The 22908-nt window shown below is 42.8% G+C and overlaps 1 long non-coding RNA gene across 1 annotated transcript; it reads left to right on the top strand.

The window, feature by feature from the left end:
* Positions 1 to 2070: 2070 nt before the first annotated feature.
* LOC144369833 (uncharacterized) lies at positions 2071 to 4876 on the top strand. Its single transcript, XR_013429628.1, has 3 exons — positions 2071 to 2243; positions 2594 to 2728; positions 4017 to 4876. It is a non-coding gene; the product is annotated as an uncharacterized LOC144369833 (long non-coding RNA).
* The last annotated feature ends 18032 nt before the right edge of the window (positions 4877 to 22908 follow it).

Raw genomic sequence — 22908 nt, 5'->3', positions numbered from 1 at the left:
CTCCATTTTCTCTTCTGATAAATGGAAATAATGATGGTGATTAAAACCTATTGGTTAAATACCAACCACAGACCCAGGACTTGGGAGATGTTGAGTGAGTCCATGTCATTCTCCTTAGGACAATTCTATGCATCTCCCTGAGGGCTGAGCCAGACTGGGAAGATGCTGGACAAGAGCAGGCTGGCTGTCCGTGGCTTGCACCGCCCCTCCCTTGTACCTGATGGAGGAAACTGGCTGCAACTACACAAAGTCAAAGTCATCAATCTCTTTTCAGGCCACACACCTGGAGCTGCAGATTGAGAGGAATCGGATCCCCTAGCAGCTGGTTCATCTTCTAGCTAAACCCAGACACACAGAGAATTAAGAGAGGAGAGGAGATTTTCATGCCTTTCCACGAAAAGTGAAGCCCTTACTTTTATTATGTATACTGGAATATTGGCTTGGCAACTGATATATTCCTTTTATAGCATCACTCTGCATAAAACTGCATGATTCCAACTTATGGTACACCAGAGTTTGATTATATTTAAAAGTCACACATGGAAGATATCCATTGTCCACATCAGGGAGGAAGAATAAGCAGTGGCATGAATCACTATTCTTTGAACACTTATATCCCCAAACTAACTGCTCATTTGCTAAAATAAAAGGCTCCACATTGAGTACCGGTCATTAGCAAATGCAAGCTGATTACATTTCATAAAGAATGTCTGAACTACCTCAGCTTTCTATTTCATACCAGAAACCTGAGCTGAAATATTTTCATGTGGTAACACTTTTGATAGCAGCAAAATAATTTAAACAAATAATTAGCCTTGAGAATAAAAGTGTACACAAAAGCACAATTAATGAATTTACTAATTGTTCTTCCCTGCTGTGGACATTGCTCAAAGTTGAATTTTAAGCTCTTGCATAAATATAAACTACTGTACCAAGCCACAAAACTGGATGACTCACCATTAGTCATTAATGTTTCCTTAAAATCCGACTCAGCCTCTCACAGAAAATGCCTTTGCCTAGGCAAGACATTATTTTGAAAATGAAGTCTTAGATGATAAACTGTTCTTTGAGTCTTTGGGAAGGCACACACACACACACACACACACACACACACACGAGAGTTGTGGGTTTTAATGCCCTATGCAAATTTCAAACAGGCAACACTTTGCTTATTCAAAGTTCTCCATTAGCTAGAAATGAATTTGATCCATCTTGACCATATCATCAAATGTGTCTATACCCCACCCGCAAACTTTGGCGGAAATGGAATCAAAATGTGAAACTGAAGTGCCTTTTTGTGTTGGATATTCTCTCTGTGTGATGGAGCCAGCTTCCTCCTCCTCTTCCTCCTCTCTATCTTCTTCATCTTTTCCTCTTCCTCCTTAAATTCCAGTTGAAACACTGTTTTCTGGCATTGCCTGAAAAGGCTGCAAACTACCGATTGTAAAGTGGAAATGGTTCTCATGTTTTCCCTGGGAACATAAGTAGAAGAAGGCAATAGAGACATATTCAAGAGTTAGATAAATTCCTGGCAGAACTGTTGGGTGTTCCCTTAAACAGAACAACAACAAAAGATCTTTCTCAAATCTTTTAGTGATTGCTTTTGCATTTGGCCAGAAGATGATTATTTCCAATTTTTCTATATTTCATATTAAGAAGCTCTGCAGTGATCACTTCCATCACCTATAAGCAATATGCTGTAAAGTGAACCCACTCATAGAAAGAAGTGCTCATTTCTACCGATGACTTTGACATCTTAAGGGATTGCAGATGGATGGACATCTATCCAGAAAATGGAACATTCATGCTCCCACCCCTTCACAGGGTTTTCTCTCCTCTGTCTACACTTTATAAGGAATGGGACTAAATTATAGCATTATAATCTGATCTTGCAAATAATGAGGCCCCAGGGTTCTGGAAGTGCACCAGGGTGTGCAAGTAGTACCGTGTTTCTAGAATGGAGTAAAAGGAAGTGAATGCTCTAAAAAGAAAGGGGGGTGTTCGATGGCCAAACATTATTTGAAAACACAACTTCCATTAAGAAGGAGGCAGAGGCTGGGGAGGAGCGGGAATTGGGAGGAGGAGGGGAAAGGGAGGTGGTTGGAAGGGCCTCTTCGCTTTGCAGCCAGAACAAATCTCCATATTGTTCTAGGTGTCTGGGGCTCCTTGGGGCAGGGTAAGGAAGAGACACTGTAATGATGTGATCTGGAGGCTTCACCGGAAGGGTTCTCTCTGTCACCAACGTGAGGTTTGATTCTAAAAGTCTGTGGGTCCAGGGGCCCCTCCACCCTGCCCCATACACTAGCGAAGGGGGAGGAGCCAGGAGGCAAAGGGGTGGAGCCTGAGAGGGGCTGCTCTCCAGCTGGTCTTTGCTGGAGACAGCTTGGGTGACGTCAGGCTGTCTCCAATTTTGCTTGTCGTGGCGGGACACGTCTGATGATTTGGGGATAAGTTCAGAAGAAAAGAGGACCCGCGATTCTGTGCGAGGGAGAAGTGGGGGAGGGGATCTGGCTTTGAGGGGACAAAGGACATAGAAAGGAGATGGGAAGGCAGACAAGTCAAGGTATTTTTCCATCTTTACATTTTTGCTCAGGGCCATCCAAGTCCACCAGCGCAACCTCGGCTCCCCTGAGAGCTACTGGAGAGCAAATTTCTACAGGCAGAAAAATCTAAGCAGAAAGAGCTCTTCTCAGCAGCGAGCAGCCAGGAGCGCCCCTGCCGCAGAGGTGTAAGGAGGAGGAGGCTGTCTTGGGGTTCCAAAGCCAGCCTCAAAGAGAGGGTGGGCGCGGGGCGTCTGCAGCTCTCTAACGATGATGCCTTGCCCTGGAATCCTGTACTCAGGATCCCAGGGAGATGGCTGGGTGCACAGTCTCTTTGTCTTTTTTCCTGCCTTTGCATCCTGGCTCTGCCCTCCCTGAGCTGTGTGACCTTGGGATAGTTATTGGACCTTTCTGGATCTCGGTTTCCTCCTCTGTAAAGTGGGGATCATAATAAGACCTACCTTATAGGCTACTCTGAAGGTGAAAGGAAGTCATCAGCGGAAAGCACTAGAAGAGGGTCTAAGTCTCATCAATAAGGTCCCAGTTGATTCCCTCCTCCAAGGAGGACAAAACTCGCCCTGGGATCCAAGTGCAGAACGAATCAGAACTTTTCTTTTTTCTTTCTTTCTTTCTTTTCTTTCTTTCTTCCTTTCCTGGAATGGTTTCCAGAATGATTTGGCTTCTGGAGAGGGAATTCTAAGGCAGCTGAACTTCTCTGGTTCTGTCTTCCACTCATTACGGCGCAGGAGTAACACAGGTTAATCGCATAGCTAATTAAGAGATAACATTAATGGAATCTGAGTTGGTGCCCTGATAAAGCCGAGCCCTGGCAGATAAATGCTGAGGTGGAGCCAAGCCATTTATTTGAGGAGCAGCAGGGCTCCTATCAGGGCACCGACTTTGCTTCCATTAAAGTTATTGATATTACACCCCGATCTACAACTGTAAGAAAATTCAATGTGCTTTTTTTTTCTCCCTGTTTCTGTTTTCTGAAGCATTAGCAATACAAATTGAACAAATGCAGCAGCAGCAGCTAGGTAATATAGCCCTTATCATTGAATAACACACTTAATAATGAATTAGCAAATGAATGAATGAATGAACATTAAAGAAATTCATTCACAGCAAACACGGCGGCAATTAACAGGCTGCCATTTGTAGAGGGGGATGTTGACGGGGCATCTAGCCCAGCCGATCCCTCCCTGAATTGATCAGTTGTTTTCTCAGGGCTTTGCCTCCGAGCAAATCAATGAAGGACCTGGAGTACCATTTCTGTATTTCTCCCCATTTCTTTCCAGTTAACTTGATGAAAGGGTTTTGGAAATTTCCTCTCTTCCTTGCTTTAATAAATTCTCTCATGGCTTCTTTAATTGTTGCTTTTTTATTTTTTTATTTTTTGGTCTTTCTCAGGGAATAATGATCAATTACTGCATCCAGTTAGTTGATGACTGACAAATTCTATTTGACATAATGCAGGCGTGGTGCTAACGACACAACTGTTTCATGAGAACAATGGGGTTTGGACCGTACCTTCCACGAAGGTACCAGCTTGGACATCCTGCCATCAGCCCAAGTGCCTTTCTCTGAGAACCATCGACAGCCTAAAAGAGAAGCAGACATCGGCTCAAAACGCTGTCATCTCTGGTCACCGGTGTAGTGACATCTTTACCGACTTTGTTCTCACAATGTCCTGCGCTTGGCTGCTGTTGCCCGGGTCTTTCTCCCTTGAAAACCACACACGGGCAAATTCCCTTCAGAGTCAATCAGCCTCAACAAAGGCCTCCGCCAGGGTGAGGGGAATCTGACACTGAAGAAACGAGACTGCACTTGGCATTCCTGTGCTGAGAATGTTAAATACTGATTCCATAATGAGAAGTAAACACTGGAGCTGTCGGAGAATCACAAATCAGCAAACTGCAGAAGCATCCCCGGTACAGGTGCAACCCAGAGTCGGTCAGAACCGTGTTCAGATGCCAACTCTACCACTCTTTTAAACCTTGACCTCCTGGAACCTTGGGAGGATGTACCTAAAACAATTGGGGAACCTCGAAATAGGAACACAGGGTAGTTCTCATTTTTGTTGTGACAGTTACGTATAATTGTTTCACAGAGCAGGCTTTTATGTGAAAGCAAAGCCAAATTCTGAAGGGTTATAAATTAGATGAAGAAAAGGACCCATCCCATCATGACTATGAACTTGGATAACAGAAAAATTCACTATAGCTGGCTTGATTTTGATAGTCTGTATTATGAGTTCTGGTGGAAGTGAGTTTCCATTCCAGGAAAGGCCTGTCATTTTTTTAGCTATATAAATTAAAAATAAGTTGAAAATCGAACATTCATGCACTTCTGTGCTCTCAAAATTCCCATTTATTGAGTCTCAAAAGCAGATACATTCCTTTTAGCAATTTGCCAAGTAAATCTGAAAACACCTGAGACGCTGAAACTCAAGAGGAAAATTCTTTTTTGTCCTGAAAATTCAAGCAGGAATTTTACAATAAGATTAGATGTCATAATTGTGTCATTATATATGAGGGTCTATAATTAAGCCTTATAAACACATGATTACGCTATTTACTTTAATTGCCTCTTTAACAAGTAACTCCTAAGGATGTAAATATGTGATAAAAATAGTCTATGGAAACTACATGCAAAAGGTCCTCACATTAAGAAAAGGAACTTGCAAAGTAAAGAAACTCACAATTAAGAATTAAATCTCTACAATCTACACACAAAGCAAACCAGGGTTTTATGGAGATGGGTGACCTACCGTGCCTATGTACTAAAGAGTAAATTCTATTCGGTTCAGTCCTTGATAAATACACACAATTTCCATGTCAAGCTAACTCTAATTACTGGCAATGTCAATATGAGGTTCGTGCCCAAGAACACAGAATAGCTAGTGGACATGAGGATGTTCTTGATTTCTTTTTCCCCAAGGGACAGAACTTGAGTTTTTGAACCTCAAATAGGCCACTCCTTTGTGTTTGTGTGTCCTTCCACATCCTGTTCCATTTAGAGTTGCAGCAAAACTCTATGCATGCATGGCTATGCGAACCGAGACATCTGATTTTGTTAGAATGTGTAAAATATGTCAGGGTGGGGGTCAGAAACTTGCCACCTGACCCAGCCATCTCACTATTAAGAATCACGCTTCTAGCTTCTGTTGTTCTCTGAGGTCTTCATTATATGCAATTCATCTCTAGCTCCTACCTCTGTTTGACTCTCTTTTTCACACCTTCTCTTCTACAATATGTTTGCACCATCTGCATTTTTTTCCACCTAATTCTTTGTGATTCCTTTCAGCCCACTTTTAATTTACTTCATGGAGGAAGAGACAGTTGCATTTATTTTTCCCTATTCCCTGAGCCAGATGCACAGTCTCTAGCATATAGAAGGTGTTTCCAAAAGTGTTTATTGAATCGAATTATTGAATGCAATCCCCTATCATCACTTCTCATTTCTATTGAATACGTGTATATTAGTTAGCTTCTCATGACTGTGACAAAATACCTGAAATAATCAACTTAAAGTGATGAAAGGTTTATCTTGACTCATGGTTTCAGAGGTTTCAGACTATGGTCAATTGGCTCTGTTGCTCTGAGCACAAAACCTCATGGCAGGAGTGCATGGTGGAAGAGGTCTATTTACCTCCTGATAGAGGGGAAGAAAGAGCATGAAAAAGGGGCCAGGGTCCCAATATCCCTTTCAAGGTCACACTTTCACACCTTCAGTGACCTACACTTCTTTTGCTAGGCCCCATCCCTTAATGTTTTCATCATCTCCCAATAGGATCATGGACCAGGGACCAAATCTTTAACAAATGAGTCTATGGGGCACATTTCAGATCAAAACTCTGTGTGTGTGTGTGTGTGTGCACGTGTGTGTGTGTGTGTGTGTGCACGTGTGTGTGTGTGTGTGTGTGCGCGCACGCGCGTGCACGTGCATGAGTTCATCCCCTGGCTGTTCCTTGATGAAACGGTCTTAATCATGGCCCTTTCGTGACTCATTACCTGCTTTCAGTGGCTGACTTCTGTTCTCCTGGGGAGGTGGTTCTCAAAAAAATCCTCAGCTCCTGGGTGGGGGGGTCCCTTGTGTTTTTCCTTTTTTCATGTTTCCTCACAACAAGACTAATTCTGTTTCCTGTGCTCGACAAGTCAACTGAGAAGCTTTGGGGCCAAGCTTGCTTTCCCCTGTGAATGTCAAAATAGGAGAATACTAAACCCCCGATCTGCAGCAGCCCGAGGGGATTTTAATAGTGATTCTCAGAAAAAGCCATCGACTCCATGCTTCTCAACGAAACGTGCCTGGTAGGCCCTGGGCCTCGCTGGAAGTTGTTCTTCTAGCAGAAGGAGCCAAGTAGCTCCGTCTTCTCTATGCAGAGGCAAGATACACATACCACCTGCAAAGTAAAAAGAAACCATTCTCTAGTAACGATGATCTGGCAGCAGATATTTTCAAGTGGGCATTAAAGAAAATCAAATGCCCTTTAGCAATATGTTAGTATGGTCCCTGTTTTTTTTTTTTTTAAATTGGAAAATCACATGTATTGCCCAATCAGGTTCTACAAATAGCAAGAGGTGCCTCTGTCAGCCAAAGTTCCATCAGAAAAAAAAACAAAGCTTGCATCAGGTCAATAAGGGAACAATAGGGAATATTTTATATGAGGTCCTGATGACAAAGGTGTCAGAAGAGCAAAAAAAAAAAACAAAACAAAACAAAACACAACACAACAACAACAACAACAAAACCCACAACTGAAAAACAGGTGGCAAGAGATTTCAAACAGCATGAAACCTCCAGGGCTTGCAAGTCTGAGGGAGGCGTGATGTTTCCAGAGCCCTAGTGCTGTCTGATGGCATCTGGAGTCACGGAGGGAAGGCCTGCATGGAGGATCTGGGACTACAAAGGACCCGGCAGGAACGTCACCTGCAGTAGAAAAGAGAGAGAATAAATACCTTGCATTCTCTTCTTCCCACCCCAAGTTACAAAGCTCAGAGACCAGGACTGAGCAATCATTCCAGTGTAGACTCCTGTTTTCTGTGAGCTAAAATCTCTATGGGACAGAATCAAGAGTCTTAGAAGCACCTGGACATTGCCCAATAAATAAATAAGCAAATCCATACATAAATCAATAATCTCAACCTGATCAGGACAAATACTCTACTCGACTTCACAAACATCCAAGCGTTTCTTCATTTTGTTTTGTTTTGGTTACTGCTGCTTTTTGTGACGATCCAGCGGAACCTGATAACAGAACCCCAGTATAGATTCATTTATGGCTTCTTGCATATAATTATACTTTATGGTGTGCCACATATAGTTCTCATTTCATAGCATATGTTCAGTCATTTCAATTAATGTTTTTTTATCGTCTTCATAAAGTCTAGCATTGAAAGATTCTTCCAGGTATTATCACTGTTCAGATACTTGAATGTAGGGTGGTCCCTTCCTGCCCATTACAGGAATAATAATATTTTTTTTGTCCAACGTAGACAAATGAGGTGTGGAACTTACGATATTTACTTTTGACTGGAAAAGCTATTTGTCACATGATCAGGAACACATTTCTTACTTTGTCTCATCTGTAGCATCTGTAGCACTCGGACGTTTCAATCCATTAGAAAAGACAAATGGGGAGTTATTTTATTGTCTCTTAAAATATCTTGCTCTACTTTCCACCATTTGATGAGACAAAGGGAGAATTATTTTATTGTCTTTTTAAAAATTTTTACCCAATCCTCCATAAAACTGCAAGACCCTAGAATGTTCTTATTCTCCTAGAGAGCACCTTATCTCTTTCTAGTTAGTTCTGCTCTTTCTTTCTCTAACAGTTTCCTCCTTGGACATATTTTGCTCTTTGTAACCAAACGAAGAGCAAATTTGGGCTCTGATTTTCTTGTATCTAAACTGCTCTAGTTTGGATCTGAAATGTCCCCAAAGGCCCATGGGTTTAAAGGCTCAGTTCATAGCGTGACACTATGGAGGGGTGGTAGACACTTTAAGAAATGGGGCCTTGTGGAAGGAAGTTAGAACAGGGTGGGTGAGGGCCTGGGGTGGAAGCCCTCACAGGGGTAGTAGGACACTACCTCTTTTCTCTCTCTCTCTCTCTCTCTCTCTCTCTCTCTCTCTCTCTCTCTCTCTCTCTCTCTCTCTCTCTCTCTCTCTCGTTGCTTCCCACAATGAGGTGAGCAGGTAGCTCCACCATGCTGTCCCCTTTTGGGCCAATGGTCTGCCTGGCCCAAAAAAACCACACAGCCAACTGCCCATAGATTGAAGACTCAAAAACTGTGAGCCAAAAATAAACCTTTTCTTTTATTAAGTCACCAACTTAATTGATCTCAGGTTTTCAGTCACAGTCACGGAAAGCCAACTAATGCTCCTTTTCTTCTAGCAACTTCCTTTCCTTTTCACTAATTAATTAGAAGGGAATATCTCCCGTTAACCATACCAATCCTACTGTTCCATTGAGAGCTTTGGCCCTGGATATTGTTTGCACTCCTTCCTGCTCTCCTTCTCCCTCCCAGCCCCTATCCTTGTCCCCTATCCTTGTCCTCTGCTCCATGACCTCCAATCAGGGCCATCTCTGTAAGAATCTTCCCTTCCCTGCCCTTCTCTGATGCAGAGCCATGTCCCTTCTCCATGTCTCAAGTGACCTTCTGCCTCCAGCCCCATCAGTACCTACCCATGTCTTAAGATGTATACTTTCTCAGCACAAAGGGAAACTATACCACCTTTTGATGTGTTGTAGAGGGGAATTGGCTTTTAAGTTGAGAAAAATCAACATGGTCGTTGTATTCACAACTTGGAAAAAGCGACATATTGGCTTTGTTCCCATCGGCATTTCATTTCATAATATGGCAACTCTTTGTGGCCTCCTTTCTGCTCTTCCTCTCTCCTGACCCCGTAGTAAGCATCTTCCCCAAAGCACAATTCAGGGCAGCAAATCCAGGTTAAAGCAAGCTCTGTGGCAATCCGGACCCCAAACTCCAAACCCCAATCCCGGTAGCCTAGGAAGGAGAACGCGCCCATCATTTCAAGGTGGGGACCCTCTGTGGAGATTTCTCAGCCTCCTGTCTTAATGAGTTTAACTCCAGAGATGGGCAGCTAGAGCATTCCCGCTGAGCATAATTACCAGGATAGGGCACCTGGGGAGAGATTGTCACAAAGATAACTGGGTCTCAGGCTATTTAGCGCTTTACAGATGAGAGTAAGGTGGTGACTTGGAAAAATGAGGTCTGGTTCAGATAGGAAGACTGTTATGGTTCATTTTCCTCCCTCCTGTAGAAGCATACACTGTTGTGTTTTTAATTGATGTGCATGAGCCCCCCAGCACAAAGTGGACTCACGTGAGAGAATCACAGGATCCCAAGACCGGATGGGACGACTGGAGGGGTCATCCTGTCCACCCCTGCCTGCAGGCAGGACTTATAAACCAACTTGGAAGGACAGCTGGTGAGTCTTTCATCACAGCCTGGGGAGGACGGAACACAATACACAACCGAGGGCTGCCTGGGCACAGACGTGCTCTGCAAAGGACGATTTGTATGTGTTTATTCTGGCTCTCCTGGCTTAAAAGCCACAGTCGGGGTCAGGGTCACGGGCAGCTCAGAGCAGCACACGGAAATGTCAGAAATGCACTGGGCAGCAGGAATGTACTGAAGAACACACAGGAAAAGATATTGAATCATCTTGTGCAAATTCACACCTCACCAAGGAGCCAGGTGAGGAGAAGGATCTCTTCACCACTGTCAACCTCTTCCTGTGAGTAAGGAGGTAGGGTGGGACTTCTAATTTCACCTAAGAAAAGGCGCAGGGTGAACCTAAAACAGGGACAGGTGGAGGGGGGACTGGACAGGTAGACCTGAGCCATTAAGAAGCTGACATCTAGACCTCTGCAGAAAGCAATCTGCTCACTGTGCAGGCTGGGAGATGATAGCTCCCCAGCCTTCCGTCCAGCCTCAGTGCCTCACCAACCCATATTAGTGCCCTACTGGGAGAGCCTGTTAAAGACCTAACACAAGCACGCCAAGGGGTGTGGGTCCCAGGAACGGGCAGAAAGAACCAAATGTCCAAGAGAGGACATCCCCCAGGAAGGCTAGGCTCATCCCATGATGCCAGGATACAAGGGGGGAATTCTAGAGTCAGGAGGTACTGCTCCCTGCAGAGAACCAATGGGGAGCTTTCTCTCTGGATGGTCCACACCTGAAGCCACCAGCATTCCTATGTCTCTGAAGTCTCTGGAGGTGAACGAGCCCCTCTTTGGGGCCAGAGTTCAATAAACTATAGCCCATGGGGCAAATCCAACCTGTGGCCCATTTTATACAGCCTAAAATACTAAGAATGGTTTTTACATTTTTTAAAAAAGTTGTAAAAGAAAGAAGAATATGCAACACGGACTATATTTGACCCCAAAAGCTGAAATTATTGACTATATGGCCCTTTACAGGAAGAGTTTGCCAACCCCTACTATAGGTCACTGATCCTCAAATTGCCATGTTAAAAAAATCATCTAGGTCCCCTATTAAATAGATGCAGATGTGGGTTGGGGTTGGGGCTCAGTGATAGAGCACTTGCCTATCGGCATGCGAGGCCCTGGGTTCGATCCTCAGCACCACATAAAAATAAATAAACAAAACAAAGGTATTCTGTCCAACTACAACTTAAAAAATAAATATTAAATAAACAAACAAACAAATAAAATAAGCAAAGGTGTTTTGTCCAACTACAACTAAAAAATGAATAAATAATAAATAATAAATAAATAAATAAAGGTACTGTGTCCAACCACAACTAAAAAATAAATTAAAATATATATATATATATATATATATAATATATATATATATATATATACATATATATATATATATGTATATATAGAGAGAGGTCCCTTAAGAAAGCTGACATAGTAGTCCTTGGACAGGGCCCCTGGTATCTGCATTCTAACAACCACCAAAGCCAATTCTAATGTAGGTAAGCCCAAGATGACCTTCCAAGTATTCCTTTGAAATTAATCAATAACTATGTACTTGAAATTTCCTAAGTGGTCAGCACTCTGCTAAGTCTGGTGGGAGACACAATTTGTGGAGGATGACTCACTCCACTGCACTGAAGAATGTTCAATATAGTTGGGGAGAAAAAAGTTCTTCAAACAAAACAATTAGCAACAAGTCAGGAGCAGGTGGTCTGCAGGCCTGTTCTCCATGAGCTGGAGTTTGAGTGCTTGGTAACCAGGTAGGTTGTGGGCTCCTTAACTGTGATCAGCATGGGATGGAATGTGTAGGAGAGAGTCAGCAAGGTTTGGGACGCAGAGAAGATACCACAGACACTTGCAAAGGCATAAAATAGGAAAGGGCTTTTGGATCAAAAGGGATGCAGGTATGGGCAGACAACAGAAAGCATGAGAACAGTCTGGAGGGCCACACTGGGCTTTGTCTTCATAGTAAGATCTACTGCGAAGAGTAGCATGCTTTCTCCGCCCCTTTGTCAAGCTTCCTTGGACCCTAACCCATGGCAATCAGGACTCTTTCTTTCTGCCTAATCTGGTTTTGTCACTACCCAGCCTTCCACATTTGGGGCCACATCTACTTTCTACACTTCTACTCCATGGAGATTTTTTAAAATTATTTTTGTATTATTCAGTACTAATTTATGCCTGTCTTTCTTTGCAAATGTTATTCTTATGGACTAGATTGTTCTTTTCATATCATCTTGTTTATACAGAAAAATTCTCATTTCCCAAAGACCCAACTGAAGCATCAAATTCCCCACAAAGCAAAATGTTCTCCAATCTCCTCCCTTCTAAATAGAACTAAGCAATTTTCATTTTGCACCATGCTGGCATCTTTGAACAAAGGAAAAAGATAGAGCTTACATTTTATCAAAACTGTATCTCTTCACTTCTATCTATTGCCTTCATGAGACGAAGGCCTCTTTGAGTCAAAGACCCTGTTTAACCACCTTCATTTCTTTGGTTCCTACAAGGGTACACATAGGAGTGGTCAGTGGACACATTTCTTCAGTAGATGATTGAATGATTCACAGGCAGGGAATTTTTAGCTTTTGAAGGTCCCTAAACATCAGAGGAGTATGGCTGTTGTGATGCTATTCATGAGACCCATGCAGCTTCAATAGGGGGGTAGGGGGGGTATCATGATCTCATTTAAAGTAATTTATAAAGAAAGAATTAATGAAAAATAAAGATGATTTGTTGAACAGGTAGGAAGACTATAGCCTCTCTATAAAGGAATAAAACCTCTTACTTCTATAATAATCCCCAGCATCCTACCACTTTAAATCCAATGAGCATCTACAGAGGAAGATCATGGGTGAGATCTGAGCTGAGCACTGTCATGTATCATGCCTTGGCCAGGTCACCTGCTCGTCCCTGAGACTTCAGGTACAAAACATTGCAGGTACCCTCGAAGTCCTAGAAGAGCAGAATAAATAAAAAATAATAATAACTTTAATAACATCTGTAGCTTTAATCTCCAAAATCTTATTTAATTAGAACTTAAATCTGCCCATAATAGGATATGGTCCTGAACAACTTAGGCATATGATTTGCCTTAAGGGCAAGTAACAATAGTACTAGCATAGAAACTGGAAAAGTTGTAGAGAAAAACCAAAGAGAACAAAGACACAGGAAAATAGGTGCTAAAAAGTTTAAAGACAATAAGAAGAAAGAAATAGTGGAATGGCTATACCAGATAAGGGCAAGTAGAAATTAGTCTTATTCAAAAAGAACAAGTCTCAGAGTAGGTAGAAATGTAGAAGCATTTCTAGTTGGAGGATCTAGGAGTCTGTTTTGTTCATCAGAGGATGAGGATATTATTTAGGGGAGGAGAGATGTGGCAGAACCAACCATCTAGACTCTGAAGATATCTACCAAGGGTTTGATTTTCCAAACTCCTCACATCTACATGGGGCCAAGTGCTGAACACAGGCCGAAGAAATGTGAACAGAAGTAGTAAGTGTTGCTTTCAGGCCAAGATGATTGAGTACCTAATGAGCCTTCTCCATTCTATTCTGTTCTACAGTCATCACCGGGGAGGCTTCTGGGCTAAAGTTGGAGACATCTCAAGATGAGAGAAGCCTGGATCCCTGAGTCATGACTTGGAGCAGAGCCACCCACAAAACCTGCCAGAAGAGAAATATCCATACTCGTCTCAGTAGAGGGGAGAGTTCAACTTTTAGCTATGTTAATCCTATGCAATTTGAGGTTGTTCAATATCATAGTTGTCCTGTCTTTATTAATTCAGGGTAAGAGGCTAGATTTCCATAAAATATTCAAGGAGTAGCTAAACGACAGACAAAGTTAGCATTTTGGACAAGGCATGGGTAGGGCAGGAAGAGTTCTGGGTGGTCTGGGGGCAGATACAAACATAGGAGGGATGGAGGCCAGCAGCCCTCTCCCCCATTGATTTTTGCTGGGGGCGGCCGCCTTGGATGCATTGATTTTTCTCCTGATTAAGTCATTCAGCAGTCTGGTCTGTCAGTAGTCACTTCATTTCCTTTCATCTCATGTTTTCACCTGCTTGAAGCTTCACCACAATCAGAATCTCGAGTTTGCAACCGAACATTCAGGAAGACTTGAAAATGGTTCCCCCTTCCCCCGTATGGCAATGTTCAGCTAGACTCTTCTCCCTCCTCCAGGATCGGTGTTCTCAAGGCTGTTGCCTGTTAGACACAGAGAAATGCTAAAGCTAGAGGCAGCAGCAGATCCTCACAGAGGCTCCCCAACAGGGCAGAGTTCCATCTGGAAGAAGCTGGTGACCTATGGGGAGTTACCTCAAGACCGAAATGCTGCTTTCCCTTGCAGAGAATGAGCTGTGAAGGTACCCAAGACCCAAAGCAAGCTTTACAGCAAACAGGAACTAAAGAGCATACGGCAGGTGGTACCTCTGATGCCAAAGCAATTCTCATCGCAGTTGAAGAGGGGGTGCAAAAATAGAACCTAATATGGCCAAGAGTGCTTAGAGTGGGAAAGAAGATTGTAACCCTCAGGGCAGATCTGTAAGGGGAAAGGATGTTGAAATTCTCTCTCTCTCTCTCTCTCTCTCTCTCTCTCTCTCTCTCTCTCTCTCTCTCTATCTGCGGATGCTTAAATGAACAAACACATCAAGATGGCTGCTGATGGATGGCTAGCTCCCGAACACCGGCTGAAACACCTACGTGCCAGGTTTGCCCAGCTGTACATATGCCACAGCTGATCCGTCTGTTGAGCGTGCCACACGCTGCTACTGATCAATCTGTACATGCCAATTACTTGATTTAGAGGGGGCTGGGGGTGGCACACAGAGATGAGAGACTCGGTGCAGGGAGGAAGCAGCTCTTGGGGGGCTTCCCCACGCCCCTCTCTTCTCTTTGTCCCCCCCCCCATAGGAGACAGCCAGGGGACAGGGAGAGCCAGTCCTCCTCTTCTGCACCACCTTGTATGCAACTCCCAGGAAGATGATGTGTAGTGCCACCTCTGCCCGCCTCCAAGGAGAAAAGAAAGAACCAGAACAGATTGGAAGCTTTGGATAGACAGGAGATCCCGTTCCCCTTTGTGGCAGATGCAAATTCTGTCACCAGACTGGGGGAAAGCAGGCCTTTGTGCATCCTTGTTAGGATTTCTGACACGGAGAGAGATTCATTTTGTGCCCTCTTTTCCCTTCCTCCTTGAAATAATAGACATTGCAGGAAGTTAGCTCCCTGCACAGCAGGCTGGAATCCACTGTCCATGGGCAGCCCAGCCCCATCCAGACTCGGGGACGGTGGGGTGGGACAGTGGCCAGCTTAGTCCTCGCGTGCGTGTGCGTGTATATGAATCAATGTGTCTTTTACATGATCAGTTCTAATAGCTGTCTGAGGGGGGATTCCAGGGAGAACTGGCTGGACCCAGCAAATGGCCATATGTGGAATAGAGAGGACCTGGGAGTCTCGGGATGTGTTCCTGTGCCAGCAGGGCAGACTCGATGCATTTATAAGATTCTCCTAACCAAAGCCTATGGCAACAATGGAAGCCTTCTCAAACTTGTCCTTCCCAAACTCTTCTCTCCTCCCCTCTCCCTAAGCACCAGCTCATGCGTTGTATCTAAAGGCAAGAGACCAACCTACCCTCCTTTTATTATCTCTCCCTTGACCTTAGCCAGAGGGATCTGTCTTTTCCCTCAAGGGACTTTACTTTCTGAATATTTCATACTTCTGCTGTACCCTGTATGGCTTGTGAACTCCACCAGTGGAGCTCTGGTATACCCTGTCTTGCACATTTTGGTGTCCTATACTGTGTCAATAATAGTGCTATTCAACTATTAGCCTTGAAATACATTGTCACCAAAATAAATGACTTAGAAGGAAGCAGCATCTGGAAGATTTGCCCCTGCAAACTCCAAATCTCAAATATATATATATGCCACAAAGACCCTTTCATATATCCCACACTCCCCCCTTCCAAAGCTTCCTCAAGAACCAGGAAGTCCCGTTGAGTAAGAAATCCCACAGCGCTTCTCCAGCCACTGCCCTGCCTGCTGTGAAGCGACTGGAAACTTCCCTCCTTTGCAATCACTTGTCACAGCCTCCGAAGCTAGAATCGCTCATTGCTAAGTTTTGGTTTTCAGGCTCATGCAGAAGGCATTTTTCATTTGTGTCCTTTTCCATCTGACTCTTTAAACTAATCCTTCTCGACTTCAGATCTTTGCACAAACCTCCCGTGTCATCATTGGGGAGCTCTGGGCCCAGAGCAAAGGTAGGAGGCAAAAAGCCCCAAATCTGCACGTTTTATTTCATTGGTACATGTATTTAATCCATCTGCAAACTGTTCATTGGATAGCATTGTAGGCTTCTCTCTCTGGGAACACTAAGGTATGTGTATTCAACAGTGGAAAATAAACATAAGATTTTATTACAAAGTGCCACTGCCGCTTCTGGCATGAGTAATTTGTGCACCTGCATTTTTAAAATGTTTCAAAGTTTTTCCCCTTGGTGGATTCCGTGGTAACATACATTAGCTTCCCGGCTGTCACAGCCTGGTTCTCGTAGGCTCCTGTCACTTCTGCCCATGCCATCCAGAAGTCACGGTTTCCAGAACAGAGAGCAAGCCCATGTGATGCCTGCCCATGGAAGCCTTTGGGAGCACAGGCTCCTCTTGTGTCCTAATAAATACCTTCCTCCCAGGAATGAGCAAAAGTGCAGAGCTTCTTAATCCCACCTCCCAAGGGGTAGGGAGCACCATGGAAGGAATAATAAATTCAATATCTGTCCCAAGAAGAAGTGGGAATGATTTCTGGAGACAGTGTCCAGTGGCTGCCCTCCGCCATGTTCTTTGCTGGGCAGCCTGCCTTTTTCTTAAGCACAGAAACCAAGCCACTTGCAGGCTATTCCTGAGGTCCAGCCAATATGGCAACTCAGTATAAACCAGATGAAATGGAAACATCCAGTTTGTAGGGGAACCTGGCTTGTGGGGGTTTCAGATTTGGAAAAGGGTATAGAGGCATCAGAAGGGGAAAGCACTGTTGCTATTACAGCATCCTGGCTTTCTTTTTTCTTTCTTTTCCTTTTTGCAGTGATTCTGATTTTTGCAGGTGTCTAAAGTCAGCTCTGTGTGCACAGTGCTAACTAACAATTTCCCCTGTGATATCTGTAATCTCCTGGAAATGTTCGTTGATTCCTTCCAATGTCCCCCACAACAACCCAGAAGGCTGGCAATTCCAAGTCATCTTAGGCATGTTAATACTTTCTTAAAGTCATATTGTCTGCATATTGCACACTTCTCCCTCCAATGGTGGGTCTCAGAGGAAGATGGTAATGGCCCAGTGCTACACCAACTTGATCATTAGAGTCTCTGTTTCTCCAAGCAACATCAGGCAGATAACTTGATCTAAAGAGTATTTATTTATCTGTCCAATACTGCAAATGGAGACAGAGAGAGCTCCTCTGGATGGAATCTCTGGGTGTAAAGTCTTCATTGTTCAGTGTGATGGAGAGCAATGGAATGCTTGTTTCATTTAAATAATACTGAGTTTTCGAACACTGTGCACCATCTGTCTCGGGAGCCGCCAGGCCCAGGCACAGGATTTAATGTACGTAGCATTTTGAATGGTTCAAGTGCAAGATTGTTCTGGTTTGGGGACCAGGGATGGTTTTGGAGTGAGAGTGGTGTTTTTACTGCTTATTTTTTGCTGTGGAAAAGGCATCTATCAGCTGACTGTCCAGCTGTGAACTTGACTATACAGGAAAATAATTTTGATGAGATTCCTTCCTGGAAGAGTAGGAAAATCTAGCTTTGATACCCTTTATGATTTTTGTACACAGAGGCTTATAGTCAAGTCCTAAATTTAAATTCAGGAGAATGCATCTCAAAGAATCCCCTAAAACTTTTGAATCAGGCCTTAAATAAAAGTATGAACCTTTGTTCTAAAGCAAAAACTCTTTGAATTGTAACTAAAATCACACACACACACACACACACACACACACACACACACACACGCACACACGCATGCACATGTTCTACTTTATTTGGAGAGAAATCAGACTTCTCTCAATATAGTCTTATGTATTATTTTGTGTCTTGGTTATTCATGAATTTCATTCCCTGTAAGGAATCCTAGCAGCAGATGGAAAATAACTGGGGAATGATAGCCACAAATAGCTGAGCTGTGCATAGAGAGGCACTTGATAAATATACCTTGACTTGGATTAAGAATCACTTCGACTCTGTCCACAGTTTTAGACAAGAGGTTATTTGAACTAATTATCTCAAGGATTCAGGGTGAGGATACTGTATTAGGATAAGTAACTCTCATGGCTCAAATGAACAGCAACACAAGTTCAGCGCCCTTAACGGAATAATGTCGCATATTTCCTCCACTTGTATTTTTAACATGATTGGGATGATAACATGAGACTGAACCATAGAGTCATTCAGGGATCCAGGCTCCTTCCATCTTTTGTCACCACCATATTGACCATGTGATCTCCAAGGTCACCACAGAAAACAAAGGAAGAGAGGGTGGAGTATGTGTATACCTGCTTTTGTCTGTTTGAATATCAAAACCCTTTTCAATGCCAAAGGGCTAGGAAACATAATCTGGGGCCAGTCCAGGGTACGCCACTGATAACTTTGCCTCTGTTACCTGGGTACTTTATGTGAAAATAGCCAGTTCCAGTTCTAGCTCATTGTTACCCTGGCTTACAGAAGGTCCTTTCCTGGGGTTTTTCTTCATGGGTTCTAATCCAGTGCCATGTACAGAGGAGATGGCCTTGGGATGAGTTTTTATGGATGGAGCTGATGTAATTAAGTCATGCCCACACCCATGTCTTACATATTTTTCAGTCAATTCCTATCACTTTAGTTTGGCTTAGTTATTCTTTACAGTAGCAAAAGTTTTTTCATTCAGAATCTTAAAAAAGGCATTATCAAAAATATACTATGAGTATTTTATTATACTAAGGATATATTACAAATACTAATTTATAATAGACATATAATAGTAAATGCAAATATTTGCAAATATTAGTCTTTGCTAATTTATTTATACTAATTTTATATAAATACAATTTTTATTATATTATTTTATTATAGTTTCAAAGGTGTTGTCTTCTGAATTTAGAAAAGCATGCAATACACAATTCTTGCTCATTGTCTGCTATTTAAGTACTTCAACTTGATTTTGATATATCTGTTCCTAATACAATAATTCTTACATAACGTTGTCAAAAATGTTAATCAATTTTTTTTCAGTCGTTCTGAAACATTTCTTATATTTATGGCTTGTCCTATTTATAGAACTGTGGTGGAAAACAATAGAACAATGAAATTTTACTCCAAAAATATTGTGAAATGAAGTTTGAACTACTTGGAATAGAGGCTACATTGTTCATGGCTCTAGATTCTTAGATTTATATGCATCATAGTCTTGTGCTTGAAATAAATTTGCTATCATCTTTGCCTCTACTGTATTTTAAGCATACTACACCAACGAGGGCCTCCCTCTCAGGAGAAAACCGAGCCAAAGATGTCATGTCCCATCTTCATGATGAAATGCAGATTTGTCATTAAATGACAAATTCTTTATTTCCAAAAGCTGAATATAAATGATGCTTTGCAAGATTTTAGCTAATGAAATTTAGGTCCCTCTTTCCCCCCAAAAAAAGAAGAATATAAGAATATGTTCTGGAATTAAGCCAGAGCATTTTATTTGGTTTTAAAATGCATACTTTTTTTTTTAAACTTCTTGATACTATAGTCTCACAGCATTTTGTTGTCTAAAGGATAGCAGACCAATGTCAATAGCCTTGTTGAGTTCCAATGCACTGCCTGCTTGGCTCTCCTGATTCACTTAAGTGCCTTGTGGCTAGTGAAACATAACCTGCATGGATTCTGGCTGCTCCAGCAGAGAGACTGAACCAGGAGTGGTGCTGATGTTCTGTACACTTCAGTGAGCCCAATCATCCCTCTGGACATCACTCCCCTCTACTGTGCAATCCTTTCCTTCATCTTTGAAACAATTTGTGCAAGAAAGGAGGACAGAGATGTCCTCTTCCTATCCGACATTTCTATCGATTTAAGCTGATTTTTCAACCTGGGATCTGTTTGAGAGATTTCTAGGTCTTGAGGGTTTTTAAAGACTCATTCCTGACTCATCACATCATCTTGGGGCCAGTGTCTTCATTCAGTTACCAGCAAATATCCAACCATGAAAATCTCACTTTACTCCCTTCTTGCTATTCCATGACTTGGATGAACCACATGGACTTGGGTTGGGTTGTGGCCTGGTCAAAAAGAACTGGATGAATGAAACTGTAATTCCATCAACACAGATGCCTTCAACTAATCAGCTGCTCTGAAAGAGGTGGTAGCTCTATGCAAAGGGAGATTCCAGGGAGGACACTACTACATCTTCAGGAGGATACAATAAATATAGGTACCTAGCTAAGGTACTGAGAAGCTAGACATCGTATCTGTCATCTTCTCTTGTTTTGCTCCAGTGTGACTTGGGAAAATTCAGTTTTAGCCCATCTCTTACATTCCTCACCCTCAAGATTTGGGGTGGAGAAGTCAGATCTTTACTTCACCATCAACCCCCACACCGTATCATGGGGATGATGGGGAAGTAAAGTAGGCTGACCAAGGTGGTTTCCACATGCCATAGCTCTTCCATGACAACGAATACAGTAGCAGCATCTGTCAGCCTAACATGGTGGTCTCCAGGGTACCTGATGGTCCATACATTGGCTCTCCATAAAAGCCAGCAAGGAGAAAGGCAGCAGTGACCCACAAAGCAGAGGAGATCAATCTTTCAAGGCAAGGATGTGTGCTTCACTCTTGATGCAAACTCATAGGAAAGAAGGAAATGAATGACATTCACCGCCCGAAGTGATTCCATTTCATCATTTTGTACACATACATTCATGATGTGCTATATGTTATATATAATTTACTAAAGCATGCTTTTAAAAAATAGATTTGAGGAGCATGGAGACCCCAGAAGCGTATGTTATTGTACTGGGCTTGAGTTTCTCTTTCCCTCCCACAGGGGACCTCTGAGGGTCTATTTGAGGGCATGAATATGGAAAATTCAACTCCAACTCCCCACCCCACACACACACACACTCCCTGAACAGCACTGCAGAACTTGTGCTAAGCTCTCGTGGTTTTGCAAGAACAGATGCAAGAGACAAAATAAGTATAAAAGGAATTTGGGGAATGGGTCCTAAGAATCACCACATTTCCTATCACTCTCAGAAAACGCATATATTTTCAGGGGTACTGTACATCTGTGTGGCTCCAAACCACCAATTATTTTTTCTAAGCAACATAATTACAGCCTTCTCCTGAAAATGCCAAACACTCAAATGAAATACAGCTTCAGAAATTTTCACTTAAGTTAATTGGTTCCAATTACTCAAACCTACTTTGGCCCCCCAAAACACATGAAAGCTAAGTTCTTTTTTTTTTCTCATCCTATTCACTTTTTCCAGAGAAAGAAAAGGAAAGAAGAGGAAAGAAATATAGAAAAGGAAGAAGAAAGAAAAGAAATGAAATGAAGTGAAGGGAGAGAAGAGGGAAAAGTGCTATACCTAAAATCTACATATTTATTGGAACTCAACCTAACCAGAATAGGAGTCTAGGAAAACATTGTCCAGCTTACACCTGCATTCCTTTGTCTTCCTAGGCATAAAAGGTCACAGATGTCACTGGCCTTCCTGTTGAACCACTCCAAACATAATCTATTGGGTTTGGTTTGCTGAATGTGTCTGCACGTCAAAGATTGTAGGCATGGATTATTTATAAGATGTTCACTTCCAATTATCACAGCTTAAAATGTGAGCTTCTGCTTGGCACACACAGCCCAACATAGCCTGTTCTGAGAAGTCTGGGCAGGTCTGAGGGGTCAACGAGCATCTTGCTAAGGTAACATTTGGGAATGATGCTATTTTGACACAGATTCTTATTTCAGATTAACAACCCTGCGCATGATATGACAAGATACATATAAGGCTTATTTTCAAAGGACTGTCCTGGGAGCAATGTACACATGCCCAGAGACTTTTCAGCTGTTTGTACCTAGTCTTCTGATACCCACTTGGAGAAAAGATTGATCTCATTTAGGACCTGTATGTGCTTGGGTGGAAACTCCATTCTATAACTTGATGGAGACTCACAAATACTTTCTTCTAATTCTAAGATCTGAAATGATAGGAATTGCTTCCAGGAAAAGTAGATTAGTTTGTCCATTTTTTTTTTTTTTTACCAAATCTGATTAACCAAACTGAATTAACCCTTTTGTTGAAGTTAAGGAATCTCAAATCAGAAGGTAGATGGAAAGAGAGGCCTTTTAACTCAGATCCCTAATGGGCTCCCTACCTCAGGGAGGCATGAACCTGTCATGTCTCCTGGAGAGAAGGCTAGTGCTTTGAGCCTGCTGACTGTACCCAGTGAGCACAGCAAGGGACATTCTGCACAGAGAGGTGGGGGAGGAAACTCGGCCAGCACTCTAGTCTCTCCCGAAGTTATTCAAAGCCCAATTTCATTGTTTAGTTTAAAACATGGTGGATTCCCACAATCATGACATTTCATTGAAATCACAACAGAACACTTCAACCCAGAAGAAAAATGACGCAGGGATGATCTAAACTGTCAGTTAGTTGACCTGCTGCTCCATGCTCCCAGGAGGCCTCCTTGGCAGTCGATGCCATTTGCGAGGCAGCCATAAAGACCTGAAGTTATGATTCTTTTGCTTGAGGTTTAGTGTCAGTGCAATGAACTGACAAGCTCAGTCTGTTTTTAGTTGCCAAGAGTCACTGTCACTGTCATAGAACTCCCCTTCATCTGGCATTGGCTGAGAGCCCCGTCAGCTGACTCAGACAAGGTTTGAGG

Source organism: Ictidomys tridecemlineatus, chromosome 13 (assembly GCF_052094955.1).
Source record: "Ictidomys tridecemlineatus isolate mIctTri1 chromosome 13, mIctTri1.hap1, whole genome shotgun sequence".
NCBI lineage: Eukaryota > Metazoa > Chordata > Mammalia > Rodentia > Sciuridae > Ictidomys > Ictidomys tridecemlineatus.
The sequence above is the reverse complement of the archived record's forward strand: the minus strand, read 5'-3'. Positions and strand labels throughout refer to the sequence as shown.